The sequence below is a fragment of the Mustela lutreola genome, chromosome 8 (genome assembly GCF_030435805.1).
Source record: "Mustela lutreola isolate mMusLut2 chromosome 8, mMusLut2.pri, whole genome shotgun sequence".
Lineage (NCBI taxonomy): Eukaryota > Metazoa > Chordata > Mammalia > Carnivora > Mustelidae > Mustela > Mustela lutreola.
Window position 1 is genome coordinate 37,454,256 of NC_081297.1, and position 14,062 is coordinate 37,468,317.

The 14,062-nt window shown below is 45.4% G+C and overlaps 1 non-coding gene across 1 annotated transcript; it reads left to right on the top strand.

Annotated features, from left to right (window-relative positions):
- Positions 1-5,466: 5,466 nt before the first annotated feature.
- LOC131839990 (U6 spliceosomal RNA) lies at positions 5,467-5,573 on the top strand. Its single transcript, XR_009357110.1, has one exon. It is a non-coding gene; the product is annotated as a U6 spliceosomal RNA (small nuclear RNA).
- Positions 5,574-14,062: the final 8,489 nt, after the last annotated feature.

A 14,062-nucleotide genomic window follows, 5' to 3' on the forward strand; every position in this document is an offset into this window, starting at 1 on the left:
GCATTTGAAACAGCTAAAACACACTGAGCTGTGTTGTTAATAGACTCTTGATACTAGAGAAACAAAATTCAAAATCCAGCAGCAATCAAATTTGAGGACTTTGGTACAACCCAAATTTAAGTTGAGATCCCCAAAGCACAAGGAGAAGCAGAAATAAGACTATAGCCTACCTTGCCTTCTGTGTAAACTGAGAAAGCCAATCACTGAATTTGGAGTATGATTGTCTTGTAGAGTCTCAGATATAAGAGAAAATCCTGCCAAGGGGGACCATACCATTACTATAGCTCTTAATTATCCCTACTCAAAAAGAGTTTCAAATATAATGTCTTGAACATAGCAAAATGTAACAAAGCACACAAAGAAAAACCATTAACAAGATTTGATAGACAAAATGGGATTAAGTATGATGTTAAAATGATCAATAAAGATTGTAAAATGGCTTGATTACTCTGCTCAAAGAAATGAGAGGGGAAGCAAATTGAACAAAAAACTGAAACGAAAAATGATATTGTGAAAGGTTTTATAAATTAACCAAATGGATACTCTAGAACTTTAAAGATATGACAGCTAATTTAAGATACCGCAGGGGTGCCTGGGTGGCTCACTTAATTAAACCTCCAATTCTTTTTCCTTTTTTTTTAACACCTTAATTTTATTTTATCTCTTTAATTTGGCTCAGGTCATGATGTCAGGGTTGTGAAATAGAGCCCAGAGTTGGGCTCTGTGCTGAGCCTGGAGCCTGCTTAAGATTCTTTTCCCTTCTTTTTCTATCCCTCCCTGCGCTCTCACTTGCTCACTCTCTCTTGCTTGCAAATAAATAGATAGATAGATAATAGACAAAGCAAAATAAAAGCAGATTATGAAAATATATATAAAGATTTTGAAATGAAAACAAGTTCAAAATAAAATAGAGAAGACCTACACAGCTAAAAGTTCATTCAGAAAATCTACTATTAAAGAAGTCAGTATGACACAATGTTAAGATATCAAAAGATTTGAGCACATACTTTACAGAAAGGGTAATCCAAATGGCCACTCATATATAAAAACTGTTTATCTTTATTATGAATCTGGAATTAAATTAAATTAAATTAAAAATAAATTAAAACCTAAAATGACATACTATTACACAGTTACCATATTGGACAACAGTATAATTGCCTTGCAAGAATGTGAAAGAATGAAAGTGCCCATAATAAAAATATTTGAGGTAAGTTGGACAATATTTAGAAAACTTAAAAATAAAAATAAAAATTTGGTCCATTCCTAGAAATACAACATGGAACTCAATGAATATTTTCACCAGGATATGCAAACAGATGATTATAGCTATTTCATTCATAACGGCAGATCAGTAGCGGTCTATTTGCACAATGTTACATTAAATAAGAGAGAATATAAACAAACTGGGAGGAGGGGCTAGGTTGTTATCATAAACGGATCTTCTATGGTGCTGATTATGTTCTATTTCTCAAAATCTTTAAGTTAAAAAAGTTTTCAAATTTATATCTAGATAGATAGATGATAGATAGACAGATATCCCAGAAGCTGCAATGCTAGGCTAAGACCAGGCTTTAAAGGGCTTTTCTATACTCTACTAAATACTTGAAACCATTCATTATATCCTAGCTCAGTGTTCAAATCTCCATTTGTTTCCTCAGTTTCCTAATATTTATCTTAAGGTGACCTGATCCAGACTTTTGATCACCTTTGTCTAAATATTTCTATTTTAACAAAATCCTTTTTAACACTGAGAGACTAAAACTTAGAAAAATACTCTGATTGTTATCTCACTAGAGTGGAAAATATATAGTTACCCATTAACTAATGATATCCATGTCTACATTAGATCCATGACATTTTTAATTCTTGGGAACTTTTGGTTACATGAAATTTTTAAGCTTCCTTTAAATGAAGCTTTAAGCCATCACCACATGAATAAAATTAAAGAACCAAATGAAAAGAGACCAAGTATTTACAGAGTAATAGAATGTGCAGTGGAAAGAGTACAATTCTGAAATCATAAAGCCTAAACTAGTGTGATGCATCTTTACTAGCCATGTAATCATAAACCAGTTATCTAAATGCGTTAGCCTCAGTTTTTTCACCCATGAAATGGTGATGATAATACTTATTATGCAGCGTTGTTGTGTGGATGTGATGAAGCATGGAGCATGAGAGTCTCCTATTCCATGCTAAAATGATAGCTATTTTTATACTTATAATAATTCTAGTAATAGTAATTATATTGTTCAAAATGGTAATATTCATTTATATTGAGGCATTGTATTGGCTATTCATTTACCAAAATAAATTTCATTTTACTTTACCCCCTGTGAGGATATATATTCCCTAATTCAATATGAATCTCATTATGAATAATAATTATCATAATAAATATGCTGATTTTTCTTCTATTTATTTTTAGGGAGGTATCCTTTACTGTTGAACATAAAGAAACTTAAGCAAGTCTGTCTTATTCAAAATTTGCATGCTGCTTTCTTATGAAACTAGATTATAGAGTTGTATGAAATAAATTCATGCAATTAAGACATTGATGTTTGGAAAACTGGGTGGTCAGTTTAGTATTTCAAAAGAAGATTTTAAATTTAAACCTTAAAACTGAGCTCTTTCAGCCTTATTTATAGACCATCCTTCATGCTTCATAAGTACTGCTCCATTGTAAACTAAGTAATAGTTTTTGTCACAGTGTATATAACGAAAATGGATTTTATATTCTATTATTTCAGAGTTAGTTGCAGTTTCTACAGCCTTACTTCCTTTTTTGAAAAATAGATTAATTCTACAAAAAGTTTTTTCCAGCTTTATTGAAAAAAAAAAACAACATATTATAATTTGTAAATTTAAGAAATGATTTCTTATAACATTGCAAACTTTTAACATTGTGTAAATTTTGTACAATTTGATAAATTGGTATACATCTTTATTGCAATATAATCTACATAAAAATGTTAATACATCTACTATCTCGTATAGTTGCCACTGTTTTTCATGCATGTATCGTAAGGAATTTTAAGATCTACTCTCTTAGCAACTTTTATGTATATAGTACAGTAGAGTTAAACTTCAGAGGTCTTGTGGGTTTTGTTCCAGACTGCCTCAATAAAGTGATTATCTCAATAAACTAAGTCAAATGATTATTTTTTTTGGTTTCCCAGTGCATATAAAAAATTATGTTTCCCAGTGCATATAAAAAATAAACACTATACTGTACTGCTCAAAAGCATTTTTTTAAAAAGAAAAACAATGTATATACCTTAAGTAAACTAGTTCTGAGTTTTCAGTGGGTCATAATTACTGATCACAGATCACCATAACAAATACAATAATAATGAAAAAACTTGAAATATTGCAAGAATTACCAACATGTGACAGAGAGACACAAAATGAACAAATGTTGTTAGAAAAATGGTGGCAGCAGGCCTCTTTTATACAAGATTGCTATAAACTTTCAACTTGTAAGAATGTGATATATGCAAAGTTTAATGAAGGGAAGCACAATTAAAAAAGTATGTATATTTTATTAACTATGATCATCATGCTGTACATTAGATCCCCAGAACTTTTTCATATTATAGTTGCAAGTTTGCACCCTTTGACCACCTTACTCCACCCCAGGTTCACCCCTTGTCAACTCAACTCTAAGTTTCCATTAGTTTTCCTTTTCCTCAGATTCTGTATGTAAGGGATATCATAATACATAAATTAAAAAAATATATAAAATCTATGAAATATTTCACTTAGTATAATACCTTCAAGATCCATCCATGCTGTTGTAAATGGCAGTATTTCTTAATTTTTCATGGTTAAGTAGTATTCCATAGTATATATTTACCATACTTATTTTATTCATTCATCCATTAATGGATACTGAAGTTATTTCCATCTCTTGCTTAGAGTTAATAATTTTATAAATGAACATAAGAGTGCAGATATGTCTTTGAACAGTGACTTCGTTTCCTTTAGATAGATACGTAGAAGTGGGATTACTGAATCATATGGTAATTTTACTTTTAATAATATGAATCATCTCCATACTGTTTTCCATACAAATTTATATCCCTATCACAGTGCATGAGTTCCCCATTTTCCCCAATATTTACCAAAATTTGTTAGTTTCAATTTTTTGGTAGTATATATTCTAATATCTTGCTGTGTTTTTCAGAGGTAAACAACAACAACAACATAAGGACTTTGCCCTGAGATTTTTACGTTGAGCACTTTTTAATGCTCCTGTTGGTCATTTATATAACTTTTTTGAAAAAAAAAAGTCTATTGAGATCCTTTTGCTATTTTTTAAATTATATATTTTTTTCTATTTGTATCTGTTGGTTATTAACCTCTTTTCAGATATAAGATTTGGAAGTATTTTCTTACATTCTGTGGATTGTGTTTTCATTCTCTCTCTCTTTTTTTTGGCTATGCAGAAACTTTAGTTTGATGTAATACCATTTATTTATTTTTGCTTTTTTTGCTTGTGTTTTTGGTCTGGTATCCAAAAAACTATTGGCAAGACCACTGTCAAGGAGAATTCTTCCTATGTTTTCCTTTAGGAAATTCAGTTTCATGCATCACCTTTAAGTCTTTAATCTATTTCAAGTTAAGACTTATGAGTGATATAAGGTTCCAGTTCCATACTGTTTATGTGACTATTCAGTTTTAAATATCATTTATTGAACAGACTATCTTTACCCATTAGATATGTTGGCCCCTGTCAAATATTAGCTGACTGTATGAAAGGATTTATTTCTGGACTCTCAATTCTGTTCTACTTGTTTATTGGTCTGTTTTTATGCCAGTATACTTTCTTGTTTTGAGCATGAGGGCTTTGTAGTATAGTTTCAAATCAAGAAGTGTAATTTCCCATCTTCATTCTTTCTCAGAACTGCTTTGATTATTTGTTGTCTTTTATGGTCTCATATAAATTTTAGGATTCTTTACTTACTTCTGTAAAAAAATAATGTTGGATTTTTTTTTAAGATTTTTAATTTATTTATTTGACAGAGAGAGATGACAAGCAGGCAGAGAGGCAGGCAGAGAGAGAAGAGGAAGCAGGCTTCCTGCTGAGCAGAGAGCCTGATGCAGGGCTCGATCCCAGGACCCTGGGATCATGACCTGAGCCGAAGGCCGCGGCTCAACCCACTGAGCCACCCAGGCACCCCTAACATTGGATTTTTGATAGGAATTGGATTTACAGATGGTTTTCGGTAGTATGGACATTTTAACAATGTTAATTCTTACCATTCATAAATATGAGCTATCTTTCCATTTGTGTCTCCTTCAATTTCTTTATCAATGTCATAGTTTATGGAGTACAGATCTTTCATCTTCTTAGTTAAATCTATTCCTAAGTATTTTTTACTTTTGATGCTATTGTGAATTAGATTGTTTTCTTTATTTTTTTTCAGATAGTTCATCATTAGAGTGTTAAAATGCTCCTGTCTTGTGCTTACTTTGGCAGCACATATACTAAAATTGGAATGATGCAGAGAAGATTAGCGTGATCACTGAACAAGGATGACATGAAAAACTGGGAAGCATTCCATATTAAAAAAAATGAAACAAAAAAAAATTCTTGTCTTTTATATATTGATCTTGTATTTGGCAGCTTTACTAAATTTGTTTATTCAAATTTTTTTGTTAAGTTTTTAGGATTTTTTAACATGTAAGTTCATGTTATCCAAAAAAAGAAAATTTTACTTCTTCCTTTTTTTTTTGGAGTCTCTTATTTCTTTGTGTTCCTTGTTTCTCTGGCTAGGACATCCAGTACTATGTCAAATGAGAGTAGTGAAAGTGGACACACTTGTCTTTCTTCTGATCTTTAAGGGGAAAACTTTCAAACGTTTTTGATTGAATATGAGATTAGCTCTGGGCTTGCAATATGTGTTTTTTCTTTAATGGATTTTTTAAATTATTTTTAAAAATTTTTTTATAAACATATAATGTGTTTTTATCCCTAGGGGTAAAACACCAGGTTCACACATTTCACAGCACTCACCATCACTCACCATAGCACCTGCCCTCCCCAATGTCCATACCCCCACCATCCTCTCCCAACACACCTCCCCCCAGCAACCCTCAGTCTGTTTTGTGAGATTCAGTCTTTTATGGTTTGTCTCCCTCCCAATCCCATCTTCTTTTATTTTTCTTTTCATACGCCCGAAACCGCCTATGTTGCATCTCCACTTCATCATATCAGGGAGATCATATGATAGTTGTCTTTCTCAGATTGATTTATTTCGCCAAGCATAATACCCTCTAGTTCCATCCACGTCATCACAAATAGCAGGATTTCATTTCTTTTGATGGCTGCATAGCATTCCATTGTACATATATACCACATCTTATTTATTGATTCATCTGTTGAAGTACATTTAGGTTCTTTCCATAGTTTAAGTATTGTGGACATTGCTGCTATAAACATTTGGGTGCATGTGCCCCTTCAGAATGCCACGTTTGTATCTGTAGGGTATATACCCAGAACTACAAGCACTGGGTCATAGGGTAGTTCTATTTTCAGCTTTTTGAGGCACGTCCACGCTGTTTTCCAGAGTGGTTGCACCAGCTTGCATTCCCACGTACAGTGTAGGAGGGTTGCCCTTTCTCCACATCCTCGCCAGCATCTGTCATTGACTGACTTGTTCATTTTAGCCATTCTGAACGGTGTGAGGTGGTATCTCATTCTGGTTTTGATTTGTATTTCCCTGATGCCGAGTGAGGTGGAGCATTTTTTCATGTGTCTGTTGGCCATTTGGATGTATTCTTTGCAGAAATGTCTGTTCATGTCCTCTGCCCATTTCTTCATTGGATTATTTGTTCTTAGGGTGTTGAGTTTGATAAGCTCTTTATAGATTTTGGATACTGGCCCTTTATCTGGTATGTCATTTGCAAATATCTTCTCCCAGATAACTTCTGACAGTCATCTTTTGGCTTTGTTAACTGTTTCCTTTGCAGTGCAAAAGCTTTTTGATCTGATGAAATCCCAATAGTTCATTCTTGCCCTTGCTTCCCTTGCCTTTGGCGATGTTCCTAGGAAGAAGTTGCTGCTGCTGAGGTCAAAGAGGTTGCTACCTGTTCTCTCCTCAAGGACTATGATGGATTCCTTTCTCACATTATGCTTCTTCATCCATTTCCAGACTATTTTAATGTATGGAGTAAGGAAATGGTCCAATTTCATTTTTCTGCTTGTGGCTGTTCAATTTTCCAAACCCCAAGGCCAACGGCTCCTTCTCTACCCCGGCGGCGGCGTGCTGTGCCTTCCCCAGACTTGCTCCTGGGGAGCGTAGTGACAGACGTGTGCAACCATGCTTCTCTCTCAGGCAGAGGGGAAGCTAGGGCAAAGAGTATTTCGCTCCATGCGGGTATCTTCCACAGTGCTACGGAAACTAACTCAGGCAAGCAGCAGCATCCCCAAACCCAACCCTGGTTTCCCAATGAATGCTGTGCTTTCCCAGGGGAGATGCCCAGGCAAAGAGGATTTCGCTCCACGTGGGATTATTACACCGTGCTGTGGAGACTAGGGAAGAGCCCCGGGAGAGCTGGTGCCTCTTGGGCCTTTCTTTCCCGGGCTCCAAGTTCGCGCCCGGGGTTCACCTTGCTAAGCCGAACTAAGCAGACAGTCACAACCCTGCAGCAGCCTCCGTGGCCTAGCATGGCACTCTATGCCTATTACCATCTCCTGGCGTAGGTAAGGCTTTGCCTTTTGCTCCGGCGCTCAGGCAGACACGGGGTCTAGGCCAGTGCTTTCACCACAGGAGAGAGGAGGCGAAAGGATCCCTGCACATGGCCCGGGCACTGGGATGGGGAACTGTGGGGGACTGTCTCCACTCCTGCCCAGGCACACCCCCTGCCACCCACCATGCTGCAACATCTTGGTGGAAGGTGGCATCTGACTGCCCGATTCTCCATGGGGTTGTTTCTGCGAGTTCTGGGTTTGGAACCTGGTGGCAAGCCCAAGTCTGCCCTTGGGACAGGTGGCCAAGGAGATGCTTTCCCTTTCGGACCAGAGGCACAGGACAGGCCTGTCTTCTGCCCAACTCCTTCCTCAGAGTGGAGCATGCGCGCCTGCCCTAGTTGTCCCCTCATGTCTCCTTAGAAGGCAGGCTTCCATCTCTCTGCACGGGGAGCGGGTGACACCTGTCTTGCCACCGGCTTGCTGTGCGTGCCACGGCAGGTTATCCTGATTCCCCAGCGTTTCCCGAACCCAAGGCCAAGGGCTCCTTCTCTTCCCCGGGGGCGGCGTGCTGTGCCTTCCCCATACTTGCTCCTGGGGAGAGCGGTGACAGACGTATGCAACCATGCTTCTCTCTCAGGCAGAGGAGATGCTAGGGCCAAGAGGATTTCGCTCCATGCGGGGATCATCCACCGTGCTGCGGAGACTCGCTCACGCAAGCAGCAGCAGCATCCCCAAACCCAACTCTGGTTTCCCAACAAATGATGTGCTTTCCCAGGGGAGATGCCCAGGCAAAGACGCTTTCACTGTATGAGGGTTTCTCCCAACGCGATACTGGGCTCTGCAAGAAGCAGCAGCCTGCAGAACATTTCTCAGCGAATGCTGTGCTTTCGAAGAGGCTTTGGTTTGCAGTGAACAGCACTTCGCCGCTACTTCCTCAGCAAGGCTACAGTCGCATCAGGGAAGAAGAGCTGCGGGAGAGCTTGTGCCTCTTGGGCCTTGCTTTCCCGGGCTCCATGTTCGCGTCCTGTGATGGCCAGTTCTTTCTGGGGGTTGTTTCTCGAGTTCAGAGTAGGCGCCTGGTGGCAAGCCCCTGGCTCCACCACGGACAGGTGGCCAAGGAGCTGCTGTCTCCTTGGGACAAAGGCTCAGGACAGGCATGCTTTCTGCCCAGACTCCTTACTCAGAGGGGAGCCCTTTCCCCTGCCCTAATCTTCCCCTCATGTTGCCTTAGCAGCCAAGCTTCCGTCGTTCTGCAGTGACAGACGTGTCCCTTTCCTTAAGGCTCTTTCCAAAGGCGCCACCGCGCTTCTCTCTCAGGCACAGGGGATGCCCGGGCCAAGAGGATTTCGCTCCATGCGGGTTTATTACACCGTGCTGTGGAGAGTAGCTCCGGCAAGCAGCAGGCAGCATCGCACACACCCGACTCTGATTTCCCAAAGAATGCTGTGCTTTCCCAGAGGGGATGCCCTGGCAAAGAGGCTTTCGCTCTCTGCGGGTTTGTCCCATCTGCTGCGAGTACTAGTCTAAGGCAAGCCACAAAAGCAGCCCAGAGATACGACACTGATTTCCCAGCGACTGCTATGCTTTCGCAGAGGTTTTCAGCTTGGCGCGAACAGCACTTCGCTGCTGCTTCCTCAGCAAGCCTTTGGTCGTTCGCTCTGTCGTGGCAGGGAAGAAGAGCCGCGGGAGAGCTGGTGCCTCTTGGCCTTCCTTTCAGGGCTCCAAGTTCGCGCCCGGGGTTCACCTTGGTAAGCCGAACTATGCATACACAGTCACAACCCTGCAGCAGCCTGCGTGGCCTAGCATGGCACTCTATGCTTATTACCATCTCCTGGCGTAGGTAAGGCTTTGCCTTTTGCTCTGGCGCTCAGGCGGACTCGGGGACTCGGCCAGTGACTTCACCACAGGAGAGAGGAAGCGAGAGGATCCCTGCAAACCGCCCGGGCTTTGGGTTGGGGAACTGTGGGGACTGTTTCCACTCATGCCCCGGCACACCCCCTGCCACCCACAATGCTGCCACATCTTGGTGGAAGGTGGCATCTGACTGCCCGTTTCTCCATGGGGTTGTTTCTGCGAGTTCCGGGTTTGGAACCTGGTGGCAAGCCCAAGTCTGCCCTTGGGACAGGTGGCCAAGGAGATGCTTTCGCCTTGGGTCCAGAGGCACAGGACAGGCCTGCCTTCTGCCCAAACTCCTTACTCAGAGTGGAGCACGCGCCCCTGCCCTAGTCGTCCCCTCATGTCTCCTTAGCAGGCAGGCTTCCATCTCTCCGCACAGGGAGCGGGTGACACTTGTCTTGACACCTGCCTGCTGTGCGTGCCAAGACAGGTTATCAGGCTTCCCAAGCGTTTCCCGAACCCTAGGCCAAGAACTCCTTCTCTTCCCCGGGGGTGACGTGCTGTGCCTTCCTCACACTTGCTCCTGGGGAGCGCGGTGACAGACGTGTGCAACCATGCTTCTCTCTCAGGCAGAGGAGATGCTAGGGCAAATAGGATTTCGCTCCACGCGGGTATCATCCACCGTGCTGCGGAGACTCCCTCAGGCAAGCAGCAGCAGCATCCCCAAACCCAACTCTGGTTTCCCAACCAATGCTGTGCTTTCCCAGGGGAGATGCCCAGACAAAGAGGCTTTCGCTGTATGAGGGTTTCTCCCACCATGAGAGGGCTCTGCAAGCAGCAGCAGCCCGCAGAACATTTCTCAGCGAATGCTGTGCTTTCGAAGAGGCTTTGGTTTGCAGTGAACAGCACTTCGCCGCTCCTTCCTCAGCAAGGCTACAGTCGCGACATCAGGGAAGAAGAGCTGCGGGAGAGCTTGTGCCTCTTGGGCCTTGCTTTCCCGGGCTCCATGTTCGCGTCCTGTGATGGCCAGTTCTTTCTGGGGGTTGTTTCTCGAGTTCAGAGTAGGCGCCTGGTGGCAAGCCCCTGGCTCCACCACGGACAGGTGGCCAAGGAGCTGCTGTCTCCTTGGGACAAAGGCTCAGGACAGGCATGCTTTCTGCCCAGAATCCTTCCTCAGAGTGGAGCCCTTTCCCCTGCCCTAATCTTCCCCTCGTGTTGCCTTAGCAGCCTGGCTTCCGTCGTTCTGCAGTGACAGACGTGTCCCTTTCCTTAAGGCTCTTTCCACAGGCGCCACCGCGCTTCTCTCTCAGGCACAGGGGATGCCCAGGCAAAGAGGATTTCGCTCCATGCGGGTTTATTACACCGTGCTGTGGAGACTAGTTCCGGCAAGCAGCAGGCAGCATCCCACAGACCCGACTCTGATTTCCCAAAGAATGCTGTGCTTTCCCAGAGGAGATGCCACGGCAAAGAGGCTTTAGCCTTATGCGGGTTTGTCCCATCGTGCTGCGAATACTAGGCTAAGAAATCAACAAAAGCAGACCACAGAACCGACTCTGATTTCCCAGCGACTGCTATCCTTTCGCAGACGTTTTCCGCTTGGCGCGAACCGCACTTCGCTGCTGCTTCCTCAGCAAGGCTTTGGTCGTTTGCTCTGTCGCGGCAGGGAAGAAGAGCCGCGGGAGAGCTGGTGCCTCTTGGCCTTCCTTTCCAGGGCTCCAAGTTCACGCCCGGGGTTCACATTGCTAAGCCGAACTAAGCAGACAGTCACAACCCTACAGCAGGCTGCGTGGCCTAGCATGGCACTCTAGGCCTATTACCACCTCCTGGCGTAGGTAAGGCTTTGCCTTTTGCTCCTGCGCTCAGGCAGACTCGAGGTCTAGGCCAGTGCCTTCACCACAGGAGAGAGGAGGCGACAGGATCCTGCAAACCGCCCGGGCACTGTGATGGGAACTGTGGGGGACTGTCTCCACTCCTGCCCCGGCACACCCCCTGCCACCCACTATGCTGCCACATCTTGGTGGAAGGTGGCATCTGACTGCCCGTTTCTCCATGGGGTTGTTTCTGCGAGTTCCGGGTTTGGAAACTGGTGGCAAGCCCAAGTCTGCCCTTGGGACAGGTGGCCAAGGAGATGCTTTCCCTTTGGGACCAGAGGCACAGGACATGCCTGTGTTCTGCCCAGACTCCTTCCTCAGAGTGGAGCACGCGCCCCTGCCCTAGTCGTCCCCTCATGTCTCCTTAGCAGGCAGGCTTTCATCTGTCCGCACGGGGAGCGGGTGACACTTGTCTTGCCACCGGCCTGCTGTGCGTGCCACGGCAGGCTATGCTGCTTCCCGAGCGTTACCCGAACCCAAGGCCAAAGTCTCCTCCACTTCCCCGGAGGCGGCGAGCTGTGCCTTCGCCACACTTGCTCCTGGGGAGCGCGGTGACAGACGTGTGCAACCATGCTTCTCTCTCAGGCAGAGGAGATGCTAGGGCAAAGAGGATTTCGCTCCATGCGGGGATCATCCACCATGCTGCGGAGACTCGCTCAGGCAAGCAGCAGCAGCATCCCCAAACCCAACTCTGGTTTCCCAACCAATGCTGTGCTTTCCCAGGGGAGATGCCCAGACAAAGAGGTTTCGCTGTATGAGGGTTTCTCCCACCATGAGAGGGCTCTGCAAGCAGCAGCAGCCCGCAGAACATTTCTCAGCGAATGCTGTGCTTTCGAAGAGGCTTTGGTTTGCAGTGAACAGCACTTCGCCGCTCCTTCCTCAGCAAGGCTACAGTCGCGACATCAGGGAAGAAGAGCTGCGGGAGAGCTTGTGCCTCTTGGGCCTTGCTTTCCCGGGCTCCATGTTCGCGTCCTGTGATGGCCAGTTCTTTCTGGGGGTTGTTTCTCGAGTTCAGAGTAGGCGCCTGGTGGCAAGCCCCTGGCTCCACCACGGACAGGTGGCCAAGGAGCTGCTGTCTCCTTGGGACAAAGGCTCAGGACAGGCATGCTTTCTGCCCAGAATCCTTCCTCAGAGTGGAGCCCTTTCCCCTGCCCTAATCTTCCCCTCGTGTTGCCTTAGCAGCCTGGCTTCCGTCGTTCTGCAGTGACAGACGTGTCCCTTTCCTTAAGGCTCTTTCCACAGGCGCCACCGCGCTTCTCTCTCAGGCACAGGGGATGCCCAGGCAAAGAGGATTTCGCTCCATGCGGGTTTATTACACCGTGCTGTGGAGACTAGTTCCGGCAAGCAGCAGGCAGCATCCCACAGACCCGACTCTGATTTCCCAAAGAATGCTGTGCTTTCCCAGAGGAGATGCCACGGCAAAGAGGCTTTAGCCTTATGCGGGTTTGTCCCATCGTGCTGCGAATACTAGGCTAAGAAATCAACAAAAGCAGACCACAGAACCGACTCTGATTTCCCAGCGACTGCTATCCTTTCGCAGACGTTTTCCGCTTGGCGCGAACCGCACTTCGCTGCTGCTTCCTCAGCAAGGCTTTGGTCGTTTGCTCTGTCGCGGCAGGGAAGAAGAGCCGCGGGAGAGCTGGTGCCTCTTGGCCTTCCTTTCCAGGGCTCCAAGTTCACGCCCGGGGTTCACATTGCTAAGCCGAACTAAGCAGACAGTCACAACCCTACAGCAGGCTGCGTGGCCTAGCATGGCACTCTAGGCCTATTACCACCTCCTGGCGTAGGTAAGGCTTTGCCTTTTGCTCCTGCGCTCAGGCAGACTCGAGGTCTAGGCCAGTGCCTTCACCACAGGAGAGAGGAGGCGACAGGATCCTGCAAACCGCCCGGGCACTGTGATGGGAACTGTGGGGGACTGTCTCCACTCCTGCCCCGGCACACCCCCTGCCACCCACTATGCTGCCACATCTTGGTGGAAGGTGGCATCTGACTGCCCGTTTCTCCATGGGGTTGTTTCTGCGAGTTCCGGGTTTGGAAACTGGTGGCAAGCCCAAGTCTGCCCTTGGGACAGGTGGCCAAGGAGATGCTTTCCCTTTGGGACCAGAGGCACAGGACATGCCTGTGTTCTGCCCAGACTCCTTCCTCAGAGTGGAGCACGCGCCCCTGCCCTAGTCGTCCCCTCATGTCTCCTTAGCAGGCAGGCTTTCATCTGTCCGCACGGGGAGCGGGTGACACTTGTCTTGCCACCGGCCTGCTGTGCGTGCCACGGCAGGCTATGCTGCTTCCCGAGCGTTACCCGAACCCAAGGCCAAAGTCTCCTCCACTTCCCCGGAGGCGGCGAGCTGTGCCTTCGCCACACTTGCTCCTGGGGAGCGCGGTGACAGACGTGTGCAACCATGCTTCTCTCTCAGGCAGAGGAGATGCTAGGGCAAAGAGGATTTCGCTCCATGCGGGGATCATCCACCATGCTGCGGAGACTCGCTCAGGCAAGCAGCAGCAGCATCCCCAAACCCAACTCTGGTTTCCCAACCAATGCTGTGCTTTCCCAGGGGAGATGCCCAGACAAAGAGGTTTCGCTGTATGAGGGTTTCTCCCACCATGAGAGGGCTCTGCAAGCAGCAGCAGCCCGCAGAACATTTCTCAGCGAATGCTGTGCCTT